Below are 5,524 nucleotides of genomic sequence, written 5' to 3' on the forward strand. Positions count from 1 at the left end.
GGCACCGAACACTTGATCTAGTTCGGACATTAGCCTTGTGAATAAGTTTTTTGGCTTTTCGAGCCCATGGCACTTTTAAACTATTTGTGTGTTTTCAGCACAAGTCTCGCAGTGCAACGCCGGACACCTTTAGAGATTCGGCAAAAACATTCTCGGATATTGCTATATATGCATCGGTTTCGAATTGTGTCTTCGGTCAATAGTTGGGTTGCCCGGCTCCTGTGCTTGCCTCCTATGTTCCGCTTTGTTCGGCTAGGTGTGCAAAGGGAGAACCACTGCGATTGTGCTTCCAGCTTACATGGTTAAGCACCTCAGTGGAGAAAGCCGAAAACTGACTGTCACAATAAGCGTAAACTGGTCGGCAATCCGATGACGGCGTTAAACGACGGGCCATTCATAACAATGGCCGAAGTGTTTACGGCTTGACCTCGACTGTCGCCGAACACTACCGGGGGCTATTAACTGGCCTCCCAAACTAATTCCTCAATATTTTGCTCTTACATTGGAGCTGAGGTTTCATGATCATGCTTAGCATGACAACCCAAAGAAAGGAACCGATAGCGGGACTATTTTCTTTGGAAGACATTTCTTTTGTTAAACAGTAATATAACATGTCTCTCCGCGTACCTTTGTTTATAAAACCGTATGGCCAGATTGCCTTGTTTGTTGTAAATCTTTGCCCTCATAAAGGCTTTATAAAGTAGGACAAACACTCCTCGACTATTGGCCGAGGAGGTGGAAGCCGATGGTCGGTCAACAAAGTTTTGTACAATGCGGATCTGAGCATTAATGATGTAAAGTACTTGGATACATAGAGTCATTACACATAATTTGTGACTTTACTATGGATATCAATCCTTAATTCGGCCTCCCATGCTCGCATTAAGGCTCGGGGGCTACTGGGCTTCGGGCTTATTATTTACAAATATTAAAGGGGCACATCGATCCCCTGATCTGGTGTTGCCACCCGACCAGTGTCTCGGGGGCTAATGCATTGCCTGTTCTATGCAGGAGAAAATTTTAAGTGCAATATAGTTTCCGAGGAGATTTTGATCCTCAGGTTGGTCGGCCGCACCCAACCTGAGTCTCGAGGACTGAGCAGGCCGCTCTTTGTGTCCCGAAGTATTCTGCCGAGCTAGGACTTGATCCTCAGACCGATTTTGCAAATCAACCTGAGTCTCAGCGGCTACGGGGATCAGCGGTCTTATGTCATCCTTCATGTGCATCTTGGGTTTTCAAACGATACACACCTTGAGGGCTACTGGCTATATATCTCGTCAGAGAATAAATTGCATCAACAAAAAATATTGACAAAAATCAGCCCACATTCGGGGTGGTGCACCACCTCAGAAGCAGTCTGGCATAAAGCTCGGGCGCTAATGGCTGGCTCCATAGAGGGCATTTCCGGCATTAAGCTCGGCTAAACTCTTTCAAACTTCTTTGAACCAAGGTGATTTACGACACCTCGGATATAGTCCGGCGTTGGAGCTCGGATACCGTCCGGCGTTGGAGCTCGGATACCGTCCGGCGTTGGAGCTCGGATACATAGTCCGGCGTTAGAGCTGGGAAGCAGTCCGGCATTGGTGCTCGGCTGCAAAAGATACCTCGAATGCAGTCCGGTGTTGGAGCTCGGACGCAAGAGGACGTTGCCGCCCGGGAACAACTTCAAACCCGAGGTGTGGCATAAAAATAACAAGGCATTGATAAAGGCCGGAAACTTAAAGGGGCTCCTCGGATACCCGACGTGTAAACTCGTCGAATGCATTTCGGCGATCCTCAAGATCGAAGATGAGAAGATTTGTTGAACCAGTTTTCAAGACCAACGACCAAAGATGAAGAACAGTTCGGAAGAATCGAGGAGCGTCCCCAACTTGAAGACCGGTTCAGGGGGCTACTGACGGTGTCCTGGACTAGGGGGTACTCACCACGTCGTCTCCCGATCAGTTGGATTGGGCCGAGGATCCCCATGGCCGTATACTCATGGGCCAGTCTGGACAGTTGCCGCATACAAGGAAGATTCCACAAGACTTGGCGATCAAGACAAGGACTCCTCCCTCACCGGCGTATTCAGCTAGGACTCTTGTTATCCTAGGCCTTTGGTGCATTATATAAACCGAGGCCAGGCTAGTCGATAGGGAGATAGACAACAACAATCATACCATAGGCTAGCTTCTAGGGTTTAGCCTCTCTGATCTCGGGGTAGATCAACTCTTGTAATACCCACATCATCAATATCAATCAAGCAGGACGTAGGGTTTTACCTCCATCAAGAGGGCCCGGACCTGGGTAAACATTGTGTCCCTTGCCTCCTGTTACCATTGATCCTAAGACGCACTGCTTGGGACCCCCTACCCGAGATCCGCCGGTTTTGACACCGACAGAGGCCATGGTCATTGCTTCACCATCTTCATCATCATCGTCATCCTCATTGTATTCTTCTTGAACCACCAACCCTATAGTAGGAGTCTTTTTGGTGAAGTTGTTCTTATTGGAGAAGGACTTGGCTTTGTCTTTTAGGATGAGCTTGCCACCATTGTATTCCCGCTTCTCGTAAGGGAAATCCACAACAAAGTGGCTCACATTGCCACAATTGTAACATGTTCTCACACGTTGCTTGCCCTTGAAACCACTTGAGTTGTTCTTGTTGAAGTTGGGCCTTGTATTCTTATTGCTCCAAAATTGCCTTGAAGCAAGAGCCATGTGCTCATGATAATCATACTTGGTATCTTTGGGGTTGCTCTCGTCATCTTCCGCTTCTTCCTCTTCTTGCACAATAACCTTGGCCTTCAAGGCAAGGCTTTGCTCTTTGAGAACGCAACACCGTGTTGTCGGCGGTCTTGTACAAGATCCTCATTGCCACAAACTCATCCAACACTTCATTTGAGGACAAGGAGTGGAAGTCCGGTCTTTGACGGATGACGGAGGACATGGCCTTGTGGTAGGGCATCATGGCCTTGAGGAACTTGCGCTTGATCCAATTGTCATATGTATCCTTACTCCCATGATCTCGGAGTGAGATTACAAGAGTGGTCAATCTCCGATAAAGCACACGAGGTTCTTCATCTTCATTCATTGCAAACTCATCGGCTTCATCTTGCACCACTTCATAGTTGGAGCGTTGAATGCTAGCGCTTCCCTTGTAGAGGGAAACAGCATGGTGCCATGCTTCCTTGGCCATGGTGAATGGTTGGAGATGAGCAATGTCTTCGGGTGGAATTGCATCTTGAATGATGAAGAGAGCATTCTCGTTGAAATGATTATCCGCGGCTTCTCTTGGAGTGAAGTTGCTTGGGTCATGCAGATAGAAACCTTCTTCAATAATTCTCCAAAGATTAGTGTTAACATGTTTTAAATGACGCTTAAAGCGATAGACCCAAGCATCAAAATCTTCATTTTTCACAATCTTAGGAGGAGGGCCGGCATGATTTAAATGAGTAGAGGGAATCGGTCCGCCATAAGTAAGTGGAGGTTCCACATGGGCAAAGATGCCGGTGCCATTTCTACCACTAGTAGAAGGACCCTTTTCACTAGTAGCTTCCCCCTGTCGGAGTTGGCATCTGTCACCTTGTTAGTGGGATCACCCACTTTGATCGGCGAGGTAGATAGTTTAAGTCCTTCTAAGAATTTATTAAACATGCTTTCAACCTCGATTGTCATGGAGGTTTTCAATGTGTCCAAAGCCACATTGAATTCCTCACGAGAGACCGCGGTTCCCCCATCGGCCGTAGACGAGCTCGGTTTCACACCGGAGTGCTCCTCCCCACCATCTACGGTGTCAACCATACTCTTTGGATGGAAAAGTCCTTAATAAAGAGACGAGGCTCTGATACCAATTGAAAGGATCGATATAGTTGACTAGAGGGGGGGTGAACAGGCAACTAACAATTTTTAGCTTTTCTTTACCAATTTCAACTTTGCATCAAAGTAGGTTGTCTAGATATGCAACTAGGTGAGTAACCTATATGATGCGATAACAATAAGCACACAAGCAAACAAGAGATGCAACACAATATAAGCTTGCACAAGTAAAGGTGAGAGATAACCAAAAGGGGAACCGATGGAGACGAGGATGTGTTACCGAAGTTCCTTCCTTTTGAGGGGAAGTACGTCTCCGTTAGAGTGGTGTGGAGGCACAATGCTCCCCAAGAAGCCACTAGGGACACCGTATTCTCCTCACGCCCTCACACAATGCGAGATGCCGTGATTCCACTATTGGTGCCCTTGGAGGCGGCAACCAGACCTTTACAAACAAGGTTGAGGCTCTCTCCACAACTTAATTGGAGGCTCCCAACGAAACCCCGGAGCTTCACCACAATGGAATGTTGCTCCGAAGTGACCTCTTCCGTCTAGGGCGCCCAAGCACCCAAGAATAACAAAATCCACACAAGAAAGTATGGGGGAATCAAATATCCTTTGGTGGAAGTGTAGATCTAGGTCTCCTCCTTCAATCCCTAGCAAATCAACGAGTTTGAGTGGCTAGAGAGAGAGATCAGGCAAGAGAGCTTTAATGGCAGTAATGGAGGAGAGAGAGAGGCAAGAGGTGGATGGGAGGTAGGAGAAGAACCTCCTTAAATAGCCCCCCCAAGATCCAACCGTTATGTGCAGAAACGCATAGGAGCGAAACTTCCGGTGCGCACCCGGTAGTACCGGTTTATCGAAACAAACCGGAACTACCGCACAACCACCGCTCAACTACCGGGCCATATACAGAAAGTAAACCCCTCAGGCTGGTAGTTGGAGCGGAGGTTGGACCGGAACTACCGCTAGGCCAGCAGTTCCTGGGCGGTGGGGTCCGAGGCGGTACTACCGCCGTGAACACCGGTAGTACCGGTTTATCAAGAAAAACTGGAACAACCGTTTCACCACCGGTCAACAACCGCACCAGGTATAGAAGGGAGTCACCCCAGAGCGGTACTATGGGTTGTGGTAAGACCAGAACTACCGGCCAGCGGTACAACCGCTCAAAGAAGCAGTACAACCGCCAAGAGCAGGATTGCACAGAACAGAGGATGGGGAACCTCTCTCTCCTCGAACGAAGGGTATATGGTGGGTGCAGAGAATGTGTACGTGAAGGATTCACCCAATACCTTCTAATGTGGATTCCCTCTTAATAGTACGGATATCCTATGACCAAAGGAAATAAAACGTCAGAAACTCCGTCTTCTATCTTTTCCGCACAGAGGGAAACCTAACCGTCTTGCACCACACAAAGTGTACCTGAGAAAACTATGGTGCACGATTAGTCCACGTGTGTTGTCATCATCACTGAGGGAGTCCCGGACTAGGGGGTGTCCGGATAACCGAACTACCATCATCGGCCGGACTCCAAGACTATGAAGATACAAGATTGAAGACTTCATCCCATGTCTGGATGGGACTTTCCTTGGCGTGGAAGGCAAGCTTGGCGATATGGATATGTAGATCTCCTACCATTGTAACCGAATTTGTGTAACCCTAGCCCTCTCCGGTGTCTATATAAACCGGATGGCCTTAGTCCATAGCACGGACAACAATCATACCATAG

This window comes from Triticum aestivum, chromosome 2B (genome assembly GCF_018294505.1).
Source record: "Triticum aestivum cultivar Chinese Spring chromosome 2B, IWGSC CS RefSeq v2.1, whole genome shotgun sequence".
Taxonomy (NCBI): Eukaryota; Viridiplantae; Streptophyta; class Magnoliopsida; order Poales; family Poaceae; genus Triticum; species Triticum aestivum.